At 43.1% G+C, this 14,044-nt stretch overlaps 1 protein-coding gene across 1 annotated transcript in view; it reads right to left on the bottom strand.

Moving 5' to 3' along the window:
* The window catches only part of FAM3C (FAM3 metabolism regulating signaling molecule C), a 32,175-nt gene extending 18,373 nt beyond the window's left edge, over positions 1-13,802 (bottom strand). Inside the window, exon 1 of the mRNA XM_059816372.1 lies at positions 13,753-13,802. The gene's annotated coding sequence lies outside the window, so the exon portion shown is untranslated. The remainder of the gene's footprint in view (positions 1-13,752) is intronic.
* Between the last annotated feature and the right edge of the window lie 242 nt (positions 13,803-14,044).

Raw genomic sequence — 14,044 nt, 5'->3', positions numbered from 1 at the left:
TTATGGACATAATATATCCATTATATTTATAGCCACATATATTATATCCATACATAATATCTTCTTTCAGTGAAAGACTAGTATTTATCTGTCTTATAAAAAGCCAAAAAGAATCTGCCAGGGCACATAAACTCATTTTACTTCAAAGTCTGTGAACAGAATTATTCTAAGCTCCTTTTTCTCCATTCCCCATCCCTGGTAATATATCAACATTACAATAAACACTTGTCTGTAGTTTGAACAACCATGAGCTTGTTTTAACTCAGCACTGAAAAAAAAAAGTTTCCTCTTTTTGTTTGACTATAAGCAAAAACACATAACAAATTGAAAGCATGAGAGAACAAGAATACGAACAAAACCAAAAAGCAGAAACTAAGTGAAATGATCACATCATCCAACCTTGACTGCAGAATATCTTTATCCAAACGCCCACATCCACCCACCTTGGTGTTCATTATTTGTTGCAATCAACAAATATTCAACAGATAAAATGAATTTTCTTAATTTTTAAATGTTTATTTGATTTAGAAAAAAGTAAAAACTAATGTTATGCCTCAACTTGAAAGGAATTTTAAAAGTTATGTAGATATTCTTTTCCTAAATTGCAGCATACCAAGAAATTGTGGGTTTTAATCTAGAGAATAGATACACAAATGCTACAGTACAGATGAACATTGCACAGCATTTTGCAGCTGCAAGAGACCTTAATTCATGAATGCCAAGTCCTTTTCCTATACAGTATTATCTTAAAAAGTTGTTTTTTTTTTTAATTAAAGACAGAACAGGAATAAACTAGGACAGCCCGTGAGCCCTTATGAATGCATATAGACCATTACTTCACATCTTTCATATTAGTCCTCATAATTGGAATTACAGAAGTGACATAAAAGTGGATCTGGAATTTCTAATAGTGCTTAGTTTAGGATCATTTAAAAACAAACAAAGAACACGGGACCACAACTGAGCTTGCTCAGACTCAGATGCACAAGAACAGTATCAACAACATTCCTTCAATTGCCTTAGGAATAGGCTAAAAATGCAAACACTATTTCTCTCCTCTTTAAGATTCCATCGAGCAGAGGCAGCAGAATTACAACCTAAGTATCTTCTTGACTTATCAATGTCCAGTAATATTAATAACCACTTTATTAGTACCTTAATATAATTTACCTCTGCCAGCCAGTACAACAAGGCTCACATTTATCATTTATTAGTCAGAGACTGAGGTAGAAGGTGCAGCCTACAGCAGCGTCTATAGGCAGCACCCTGGTGAGCAGAGCAGAACCCTATACAGATGCAAAGGCCAAGGAGAGCACCACGAAACAGGCAACAGATGCCAGCAACATCTACATGTCACAAAGTAAAATGGCTGGATTTGGGGAAGCATTATATTGTATGATTGTGAAACATGGATTTTCTTTTTCTTCGGTTTTCTTAGTGCAGAACTTAAGAACCTCTTATCAGCCAAGGTCTAAAACTTGAGCAGTGGAAAGAAACCAAAAAAAATCCCTCACGTGCAGCATCAAGTACCTTGAAACAAGAAGCTATCCACGGAAGAACCTAAAACCAGTGCCTTCAGATGCCTGTTTTCCTCTACTTCAAGAGAAAGGAAGCTGTTATTCTCCACGATAGGCTATTGGAAGGAGAGGTGTGGCAAACTGCAGGTTTACATCCATCATGAACAGCAGTAAAGAAGGTGTTTTAAGTCAGACCAAATTCTAGTTACAGTCAGCATAGTAAAATATCTGCACGTGGCACATGCATTCATTCACAGGATGAATATCACTGTATTTCAGCTACTCTATTAAACTTCTGGTATTCCTATGTTGTCAAAAGGAATCTTGTGCAACTCTATGAGGCTGGAGGAGCATGTTTTCCTTTTCCTACGATCCCATTCAGCGCTAGAGGTGTGGACACGTCTTCTCTCGGCGACAACCACATCTGTCAAAGAGGTTTTTGAACCCCAATGCCTGTCGTCGCCAATTAACACGAGCCAGCATTCAGGAGAAGAATCAGTGGCAAGATGTTCAGACCAGCGACCTCTTAACTACATACAGCAAGCCACATCCACATCCTGAATAAAGTGCACAAAAATACAAAGAGGTTGTGGTCTACAGGCTGGTAAAGTCAGGCCTCTTGTCAGTAGCTGGCGGACATTCTTCTTTAAGGCTTCGATGATGCTAGCCTTCAGCCAAGCTCAGCGAGCCAGCCACGCTGGTCCAGTGAGATGGTGAAATTCCAGTATGTAAAGCTGTGAAATGTTGAATAATAGAAAACAAAGAAGGGAATGCTTTGTTAAACTGATGCAGAAGTTCTCCCTGAACTAGCAGAACATGATGGACTCAAAGACAAAAGAAAGAGAAAACCAGCAGACAGGCAGGAAGCTGATGCTGCCATATTAGCAAGTTCAGAAATTGCTCTTTCAGCACAGCCCAGCACATGGGTTGCTCAATCCCTCAAGAACAGGAAGGAAAAGGTAGACAGCTCACTGAACAAGAGAAGACAAAAAGTTACAGGTTATAAATCCCTTTTGAACACTGGCATGTCATTGTCCAGTTCCCTGCATGGAGCTGCACGTCTATCCGTGCAGAAAAAGAGTTACTTATTCTGGATGCAAACTACTAGGGAGTGGATATGTGGAAAGACAGTTGGGAGCTGAGGTTACTGGTTGCTTTTTTTCTACTCCACCCATCCTTGCGCATTGTACTTTGTCCCAAGGCAGGGGCAATTTCCAGATGTTGCGATTTCCAGTGCCAAAGCCATTCCAAGCAACCCCCATGACAGCCCAAAATGCTGTGCATAGGGCAACATAACAAAAGAAAACCAGAAAACAGCAGCTTACAATAAAAAAAGGAAGAGAGAAAAGAGCTTTCCCCCACTCTGCTCCACTTGTTGATTAACCTGTGTAGGGACAACAGATGCAACACAAATCTGACAAATATAGTACATACGTTCACATAGCTACTGCACATATTTTGATACATACTACAACTAGCTTCAATCAGTAGAGCAGCAGATACTTGCTTTTAAAAGTGACCTGTGTCTCTTGAGGGAACCCTGGCAGGTACTTCACACAGCAAGGTTATATTACAACTTAATTTAGGAAAACTATGAGCCTATAATCCTGTCAAGCAAATCATCATCATGTTTTATTAGATGATATAAAGTTTCTAACATGCTAAGATTGAGTTCTTTCCACATTCATGTATTAGATAAGATGGTCATCAAGGAAGTTTTCTTCCTAGAACCAAGGTGCAAGAGGAAATTGTATTGAGGTGAGTAAAGTAATTGATAAAATACACACAAACGGTTCTTATTAATACTGCCACACTGACGCAACACTGAATGAAGTCCAGATTTCAGTCCTGAGCTGAACGCAATTCAATTCTGTCAATTCTTTATCAGCCTTGCTCAACTCTTGCCCAGAGACAGTGCCGTGGGACACCTGACGTAGGGCACACGTCGCTCGGGCACAGCCTCTGCCCTACTTGCTGCGCATGAAAGCTTTGACCGCTTGCAATGCACTTCTGTTTATAAGGGTTTTTCAAATACGATTGTAATAAACGTTTTTATGGATAATAATGAAACACGCAGATCAGTCTACTTCACTCCCAGGATAACAGTATTTCCATGAGCAATTTGATAGCGTGTGCAGATTATACTTATGAAACTGGCACACAAAACCAAGCAAAAATGAGAGGTAAGAGTTTAGAAGGTCAAGGTAATTTTTAATTCTGATCTTAGTTGATTAGAAAAAGGTACCAAAATCAACAACGATATTTAATAACAGGAAGTAATACACTTCAAAACAGACATCAAGAGCAGCAAAACAGGCAGCATTAATGAAGAAAAGGATCCAAGAGATTATAGCAGCTCTCTACTATTGGGGTCAACAGTGGGGTACTGCTGCAAAAGTATAACTGCTCATTGTGAACTGTACCAATAGGATTGCTGTGTGTGAAACAAAAAGCAATTATTCTGCTCTGCCCAAACAAATAAAAATACTCTGCTTTATGTGCTATCTAGACTTTTAACTGAGACCCATACATAGTTTTTTCAAAGTCTATCTTAAAGCATAATCCCCAAATGGAGGAATCTAGATAACAACTACATGACCTAAATAAAACAACTAAGGGCTAAAAGAATCAGGTTTGCTTATCAAGGAACTGTGAAAGCAAAGAGAGAAGTAAGGAACAGAGACCTTTTTCTCTGACCTCCAAGGTGTAATTTTTAAAAATTGATTTAAAAGATGCTGAGATGGACTGTTCTCAGTATCAACTGGTTGCCACTTACCTATTTGTAGCTATGATGTTGAAGAAAAACAACTTTCCAGCCACAAGGATAAACAAGAAAAGACAAAAGAAAGCTGTAAATAATCATAAAAGTCTGAAAAAAAATACAAGAGACAGGTTTTCTTAACGTAGGTAGCCTACAAAGTGCTAGTTAGTGTCCCCTTCGATATTAACCCCATATTTCTACACTATTATACACAAATCTGAACCCAGATATGTAGTACCAAATCTGTATCAGCCCAAGGTGCTTCAAATTACATTGAGGGAAATTTTTCCCCTCAAACAGGATTTAAAAGTTTGTATATTTTCAGAAATGGTCAAATAATGTTATACTTGGTTTTATCTGTATTTACTATCTGTTAATATGAATAGCATACCAAGTACACTGTACTAAATTAGATAAGCATTCAAAATTACTTAGTATGAAAAAAAAGGCTTGAGCTTTTATTTTTATTTCCGAGTCATGAGTAGATTAGGATGGTGTTTATTTTTTGCAGCACAAACTGCCTTCCTCAATGATTAGCAGAGGCATTTTCTTCCTGTCAGAGAACAGCTGAAAAAAAGCCATTTTACCTTTTCATACCTGGTAAAATGCAATCAGTGAAACAACACTTTGTTTAATACAGCCTCTGTTAATAGCTATTTCAGTCTGTTGTTTTCAAGCAGTTCAGAGCAGTGGTGATTTTCTACTCAAAATTACACAATGAATTAGATTATGTCAGGGACAGCATTAGCTATTCTTATGGGAGCTCTGGTTTTAAACCAGTGGTTGTGCCAACCTGAATTACATGCCATAAACCAAACAGTGAGACAGTCAAAATCATTCCAAGCCTAAATTTGAGTAGGAATCTAGGCTTCTCATATGATCTTTTTATTCAAATACAAGATGTATTTCCTTACCCAGATGATTGCTTACCCTTCTGCTAGACTACGCATAGTTTTTCCACCATGTTTACAAAATTAATTGAATTTGAAACTGGTGAAGGGCACACGTAGAAAACAATTACATCTTTAAAAAAGTAACTACTGTAGTTCAATTTCATTGTATAATCATGCACCATTTGTGTCTTCTGATGACACAGGCTATGACCCAAGTAGTTGTTCCCTACAGGCACGCCTACATCCATATGAATTCCTTGTGGTTATGGCAGAACTCCACACAGGCAAAAGGTTTGTCCGCACAGAACAACTTACATACTCCCCGATATGTATTTTTTTTTCTCCTTTGAGACAAATACTACCATGTAGTATAATTATTAACTTCTTACAAAAACGATACCACCTGAACTGTATTCTTCCACATATGTGTAAGATTCAGCTCAGTAGTCTGACCACACTGAATTAGACCTTAAGTGTTTGCTTGTTAAAATGAGATTTTATTTTACTTCTATCAACTGCAAATGAAACCCAGATAAATTTAGCAAGTCAAACCCAAACTTATTCCAAAATTAAAAATAGGTAATTCAGCTACTATTGCATGTCCTATGTTGCAAATACTGCTATGTGGTTTCACTTCTCAGAAAGGAAATATACATGAGAAGCAGCATTATTCCAGAGTGTTTTAATACCTGATGTGCAAAACAAACATTTCCCAAATTACATGTCAAATCACTGACCGTGCAATCTTTTGCTAGTGGCATCAATCCAGTATTTTCACCTTAGGGAACACACAAACTAGTCAGTCTCAAAAACAGAAAAATTCTCCTGCATCCTGGGAAGCCTGAGATGAAAGTACTAAGGCATTCTTCCCACTGAGAATGAAACTCAATCCACATTCCTTTTGCAATTAGAACAACAAGAAGAAACCAAACCTCATAAGCACCCAATCCATACTTTGAAGACTCTTCACAAATATTACACAAAATTTACTGCTCCATATATTTAAAATCAGGTTTTAATTTACTATCCCTAAATTCCATACTATTTATATGTGATAAAGTAAACTGTATCATTGCTGCTGAGGTACCTGTTAAAGAGAATCTTAGTCCTATATTTCATAGGGTTGGATAAAATCCGGTAAAGAAATTCAGATAGATAAAATCCTCAAGGACAAATTGCTGAACCTCATTCACCCACTTGCTTTCCAATTTCATCAGAGAAGTACATAAATCTCACAATAGAGATTTAAGAGAGTAAGGTTTAACATTTTCTTTTGTCAAATGACGAACAAAGTATTTCGTAACTGAAGTACTGCTGCAATTCCTCCTGTTCAAAAGTTCAAAACCACTGATTTGTTTTCTGCCATGTTTTTTTAAGGAACAAATTACCACCTCAATTTCGTAAGACAGCAAAGTCTGTTCAGTCTTTCCACAACAGGAAGGAGTAAATAAAGCTTTGCAACACATTTATCTGCAAGATCACCAGGTCTCACCCAAAACAAGGTGTTGCCAGAATCCAGTAGACATTTCAAGTGTCCAACAGCTTTCACATCTTTGTATCAATAAAAAAATACCAAGCCTGTTTTCAGAATAATCATAGAATGGTTTGGGTTGGAAGGGACCTTAAAGATCATCTAGTTCCAACCCCCCTGCCATGGGCAGAGACACCTTCCACTAGACCAGGTTGCTCAAAGCCCCGTCCAACCCGGCCCTGAACACTTCCAGGGGTTGAGGAAGCCACAACTTCTCTCGGCAACCTGTTCCAGTGCCTCACCACCCTCATGGTGAAGAGTTTCTTCCTTATATCTACTCTAAATCCACCCTCTTTCAGCTTAAAGCCATCACCCCTTGTCCTCTCACTACATGCCCTTGTAAAAAGTCCCTCTCCAGCTTTCTTGTAGGCCCCCTCCAGGTACTGGAAGGCTGCTGTAAGGTCTCCCCAGAGCCTTCTCTCCTCCAGGCTGAACAACCCCAACTCTCTCAGCCTGTCCTCATAGGAGAGGTGCTCCAGCAGCTCTGGAATAATGCATCACTACTATGCATCTTACCCTGCCCCATACAGCAATTCTCAATAGAACTACCCTACAAAAAGCTTATGGGTCTGAAGAATAATTAACATACATATAATTACTATGACATGATATAACCACACACGACCACCACAGAAATTTACTTGAGGCTATGGTTACAGTGAGTCACTTCACACTGGGGCCCATTTTAAATAAAGTTATCAATCAAGCAAGCAGAACAGGTAAGGAAGATTACAAATACTTCCTCTGTAGGTCCAAGTTTACTGCAGGAAGACCAATCTGCTGCTCCACACTATTCTTCTCCCCAAGCACAACCAGACTCTAGATAGTAGCTTTATTATGTCAGAATGACATCATCTTACAAGTGAGATTCATTTACTGCACAGACCACCACATCAACCTCATCACAGAGCTGCACTTCGAGACCACAGACACAGCGCGGCATGGAGCTCCTATATACTTTGCAAGGCAGAGAGGATCAAGGGTACCAATAGCAGCAAGGGACATTGCCACATGCTGCTGCCAAAAAAAAATACTATGATACTACCAAGCATTTAGGATTCTTTAACAAAAGCTCAGCATGATCTGAGGCTGCATGTTGGAAAGGAGTTTTAACTTTTGCTCAGTAGCAAGCTGATCTCACTAGGAATCTGGGATGTGCCTCTGGGGAAAGTACTCCCAGGTGACAACCACTGCTCAGAGCACTGTTGGTATCTGTCCTCTTGCTCTAAGAGATACAGAAACCCCTGCTCCACCACAGAGTGCCTTCTCATCCACTCACCTCCCATGTGAGGCAGCACTTGGCTTTGGCCTTTTGCAGGATAGAAAGAGAGTGCCACTGCCTGAGGGAAGCACCCTGCAGAGAAAGCATCACGCATCAGCTTGGGAGAAGAAGGCAGAGCAGCAGCACAGCAGGCCCAAGACGCAGAGGGGCCACGCTATGCCTACAGGACACTGCAGAGTGGGATCATATTGCAGATACGAGACTGCTGTCTGTTACTAATAACCTCTATGCTACATGCCACACTTAGAATCGCAGTGCTCCTGTGGTACAGGCAAGTCATTGCTACTGGTCCATATTAGCACTGAACAGGCCATCATTTGTGAGTGATGAGGTGGAGGACACTCACAAGTGGAGAGGAAGTCGGTCAGTCGCATGATCCTTAACAGCTCTAGAGTGACTCACTTCTTCCTACTGAAGACACAAAGAGACAGCAACAAAAACTGCAGTCTCTAGACTGGTTTCTAAGCATGAAGGGATTAGAACAAAGATCCATAACCAATCTCCTGGCTGAGTGCAATCTTCCAGCAACCAGTACCAAACACATAAGCCATATCCGAGAAGAATTAATTTCACAGCAAAAAAAAAATTTCTAGCAGCAATGTATTCTTTTTATATTTTAATGTATATATATACACTTTGTATACTTTAATATTTAGTTAACAATTGGTGCATACCCCACTAACTAAAATCCAACACAGCCACCTTCTATCCTTCCAGATTTTAAAATCTAAGGATCATCATAGGTGGGAACAATTAAAGTTATGTGGAATAGCAAGTTACTGCACGTCATCATCTATGGAGAAATGTGCCACATTAAGTACACGTAAACTAACATGAGGAACAGCATCCCTCAGTGACAGAAGGGTGCTTACCACAGTGAGCTTACCACTGAGGCTCTATACACAGCTGACATGAAGATGCTGATATGCAATCACTGTATACTGTAACAACTCCTGATGCCATGCCTCTCTGGATCACACTGTTGTAAGAGAAATTCACTAATTATGACAGAAATACCTGTAATAAACTTCTGCCTGAATCAACTCAAATGCAGCTCCAAAACCATTCAGGTGTCACTGATGTTCAGCTGACCAGCAAGCAAACAACAGCCATGGCAGTTTCTTCAACCACCTCAGCTGGTACTTGCACGAATATCTGGGCTGATACAAAAGCAGTAGTAGTAAGTGTCTGGGAGCAGGTCAGCAGCTTTCTAGCAGCGGTAGTACTAGCTTATACCAGCTTAAATGTTTGTGAAATAATGACTCAACTAACTGGTGATACCAAAAGAGACCAAGAAAAAAAGTCTTTGCTACTAGGAGATGGTTACCCTCTCCTTGCATAAAAGAAAACTGGAGAGAGAGTTGGAGAAGGGAATGAAGTCAGCCAGTCACAAGAAGAAAGCAAGTCTTATGAACAGAGGGGAGACTGCAAGTGTCATCTATTTTTATGTTAATTAATATTTTAACTGGACTGTCATGAGAACTACCATGCTTTTGTACGTATAAACACATTGTGCAACTTTCTGCCATTAAAACTGACTCAACAGCAGTACACGTTAAATGCAGGGCAGAGTTTACTCCAGCAGCTCCCTCTGTCTTCCAAAGCTTCTCCCCTCCCCCACAAAGTCTCTTCCATATCCTCCTCTCACTAAGCTCCAACAAGAGCTGGAAATAGCTAAGTTGCAGCTCTGTCTGCAGATGAAGATAAACTATTTTTGTATCACAGAAATATGGTACTGTATACGGGGAGCAAAAGAAATTGAACAATTCCAAAAGAATAACTATTAATAACTCCCTGTGAAAACTTCAGTGTGACTGGATTTCAGGAAGGCTGGGTAAAATAATATTTAATATTGTCATCAATGACTTGGACTACTGAATAGGGATAAGCTTTTCAAATTTGTGGATAACATCAAGATGCAGGCAGATGCAAACAAATTAAAAGGCAGAATTAGAACTACAAATTATCAAGAAAAATACTGTTTTAGGAAAAAAAAAATCCTGAAGTCCTGTTGGGACACATATAGCATTAAGAAAAGCATGAGGAGGCTATGCTTGGTTTCATGATTAGACACAGCATTTTAGACAAGGAAGTAGGAAGCCAGGAGCACCTATTTATAGGCTACAGATGCTTTAATAGCGATCAGAGTTGAAAATTGTGGTGCTAACAAATGAGGTTTCAAGCAGCAATACCAATTTTAAGTTATTTCCTCATCACCGGCCTTTCATGTTGCTGGGCCTCGGGCCTTCACAGTACTAGGAAGCATGAAAATTTATGAGATAGGTGAGCTCACCTGCCAGGTTGCTCTAGCCCCACTCACCATTGCTCCAGCCCAGGCCACATGAGTTTGCTCACTAAGGAAAACTAACTTAATGAAAGAGAATTAATATAATTTCCGCCAGATTAGCAGACAACTTTTAAGAGTGTTGGGAGGCAAAGCACAGCAGCATCAGGCTGTCAGATTTGCTCAGCTATCTCATGAAGTCTCATTGTAAGACTCTAAGATTTCTGACACTATTGCAGATTATCTTTTTCCTAAAGTAATCCTGAGTATTTATGGACAGTCTTGGTTTCAGATCAATGTGAAACTTCCCAGAGGGAACCTTCTAAACCATGAAACAATTACAATAACTTCAGTGCTGTTGACAGCAAAACGATTGTCACAGGGTTGTGCCACTGGCAGAGAAAACATGCAGGATTACAATAATCATGCCTTAAATTCTAAACTTTCTGTTTTAAGTTTTTCACTAAAATCTGCTGATAATCACAGAATCACTAAGGTTGGAAAAGACCTGTAAGATCATCAAGTCCAATCATCAACCAAAAAAAACCCACCACCATGCCCAATAAGCCATGTCCCACAATGCCACATCCACACGTTCCTTGAATACCTCCAGTGATGGTGACTCCACCACCTCCCTGGGCAGCCTGTTCCAGTGCTTCACCACTCTCTCAATAAAGACATTTTTCCTAATATCCAGTCTGAACCTCCCCTGCCGCAACTTGAGGCCATTTCCTCTAGTCCTGTCACTAGTCACTTGGGAGAAGAGACCAACACCCACCTCTCTGCAACCCCCTTTCAGGCAGTTGTAGAGAGCGATGAGGTCTCCCCTCAGCCTCCTCTTCTCCAGACTGAACAACCCCAGTTCCCTCAGCCGCTCCTCAGAAGACTTGTGCTCCAGACCCCTCACCAGCTTCGTCGCCCTTCTCTGGACATGCTCCAGCACCTCAATGTCCTTCTTGTAGTGAGGGGCCCAAAACTGAACACAGGATTCGAGGTGCGGCCTCACCAGAGCCGAGTACAGGGGCACGATCACCTCCCTGCTCCTGCTGGCCAAACTATTTCTGATACAAGCCAGGATGCCGTTGGCCTTCTTGGCCACCTGGGCACACTGCTGGCTCATATTCAGCCGGCTGTCAATCAACACCTTTTCTGCAGGGCAGAATCTGTCCTTTTCTGCAGGGCAGCTTTCCAGCCACTCGTACCCAAGTCTGTAGCGTTGCATGGGGTTGTTGTGGCCAAAGTGCAGGACCTGGCACTTGGCTTCGCTGAACATATGTATCACTTACATTAGGACTCATGCAGACACTGATCACTGATATAAGTGGTACGACTTGCAGCTCTTACACTCACACGTCAACCCTCTGACTTCACTGGGACTGCAGGTTTAAAAACCAGAACCTAAGTTCTATTTTAATAACAACTTCTCTTTGAACAATTTAAACCTTAAGGAACAAGTTCTGTGTCTGCTGCAGATTCGTCTTATGGACACCTAATCTTTAGGCTCTGAAATAATCTGTAAGCAAATTGGTATTTTTTTGCAACTTACACAGTACTGATCCATCTCGTGACCGTACAGAAAAAAAAAATCCCCTTCCCATATATTATGCTAATATTCTGAACAAAACCAGGAACTAAACATTCAGTAGTAACAGTTCATTTTTTACATATTAGTTTGCTGAAGTTTCATTACATTCTCAAACTCTTTCTATATTATCACCCTTCTCTTAAAACGCTGAGAAAATTCTCATTAAACATAGAGCAGTATTCCCTGAAGCACTCGGGCTGCACCTAGAGAGGCTAGGCAATAACTTGTGGGTACCATGCGGCGACTTTTGTAACTATTTACTCTGCACCTTTACTGGGTGAATGGTCAGGACTGTTGGAAAGAGATGGAAGCTACGGCCTGCAACAAACCAGGCTCCTCCTCTGTCCCGAAGTGGTTGGAGGTAATTACACAACAATACCAAGGTATTAGTTTGTGAAAAGCCTACCTGCAGTCTTAAAGCAAGTTACAAAACTTGTTTTGCCACACAGACAACTATGCAAACCAACCGATGAAAAAGATTTCTTCATACTTAAAAGAATCCCTGGGGGAGCATATGTGCTAATGAAGACATTCATACCATGATTAGTTTCACAGGCTTTAGGAAAAAAAAAAAGAGACTGTTGCGCTCAGTCATTAACCAGCCATTTCTGGGTTTTTTTTCCCTAAATAATTCTCCTATTAGTATTAAATAAATACTTTGTTAAGAGAAGAGCACCAGTCAGCTAGCTTCACCAGCAAGGAACGACCACGGGCTCCAGGCCTGCGCGGCGTTATGGGGCACACATACTATTACAAAGAATGCCTGGTACATGCAGCGATCTTTACAAAAGTCTGGAGTCATTACATTATCATTTAACATCTTTTAAATGTGAAAAAAATGAAAGATCAAGAAATCAGGTGAGTTACACAGCCCCTCGGCAGCTCAGGCAAAAATACAACTTAAGATACGGTAGCACTTAGCTACCAAAAAAAGAAAGTATAGAATTACTGTATTTTTTCCTACTTCAGCGGCTCAGAGGCTAGAAACCAAAGGAACACAGACTGCTTCGACAGGTATCTCTCTGCAAACCTGGATGCACAGCATTCTCCTTCCCTCTCAGGTCACGACAGTTCTCTGTAACTGTGTATTTAGTGTTTTAGTTACACAGGAGCTGAGCCTTAAAACCCGCCTGCCAACAACGTCCGTGAGCCGCTACTCAACAGCGAAGGAGAAGAGAACAAAAACGCTGAGAAGCAGCACCATTTCCTTTTCACTGTGCCAAGCCTTCGTTTCAGCAGCGAGAGGCTGCCTACGCTGCAACGCTTCACTTACTTAACCGGACCGGGGCGTCCAGCCTCGCCGGGAGCCGCCACCACAGGGTGCCCCCTCCTCCCCCTGCCTCCGGCGTGCCCAGCGCACCGACGGCACCGCGCGCTCGCACGGGCACGGGGCGGGGAGCAGCTGCTGGCGCCGCACCACCGCCGCAGCCGCCGGCTGGCCGCGAGCCCCCCCGCCGTGCCGAGCCGACGGAGAAGAAGAAGGGAACGGGGCGAAGGGGAGGGGAGACCCCCGACCGGGGCAGCGGGGAGGAGGGGAGACCCCGACACGCCCGCCGCCCGGCTGGTTGCTCCGAGCGGCCACGGGCGACGGGGGTGCCGGGGCGCCGACCCGCCTCACCCCTCCCGGTGGCAGGTCCCGGGCGGGAGGGGACGAGGAAAAGCCAGGCGGCCCGGGGAAGTTGCACCGCCGGGGGAAGCCGGCAGCGGAGGCAAGGGCAGACGACCAGCGGCTGCCCCGCGCAGGAGAGCGATGCGCGCCCGGGCGGCAGAGCCAGCGGCGGGCTCCCCGGGGGCCTCCCCGGCGGGAGGGGCAGGGGCCACCCGCCGCCCCGGCGGGGTGAGGCGCGAGCGTCTGCCCCCCGCCCCCCCCCCAGCCCCGCGGAGAACGCGAGCCCCTACCTGGGCTGTACGGCCGCGGGCACGTCGCGCACCGTCCCCTCAGCGGCCGCGCCGCGCAGGCTGCCCCGGCCCGCCCGCCGGCGACGGAGCAGGAAGCCGAGCGGAGCCGCCGCTGCTGCAGAGGCAGAAGCAGAGGAAGGCGCGGAGGCGGCGCTCCCGCCCCCTACCGGTGGCGGACCGGGGCCGCGGCGGCACCGCCCCGCAGCCGCGCCCCCGCCCGCCCCCAGGCTCTCCGCGTCCCCCACTGCTCCCGCCCCCGGGGCCCTCGTCTGCCCCCCGCCGCCAGCGGAGG

Source organism: Gavia stellata, chromosome 4 (genome assembly GCF_030936135.1).
Source record: "Gavia stellata isolate bGavSte3 chromosome 4, bGavSte3.hap2, whole genome shotgun sequence".
Taxonomy (NCBI): domain Eukaryota; kingdom Metazoa; phylum Chordata; class Aves; order Gaviiformes; family Gaviidae; genus Gavia; species Gavia stellata.
Note: the sequence above shows the minus strand (reverse complement) of the source record. Positions and strands in the feature narration are given on the sequence as shown.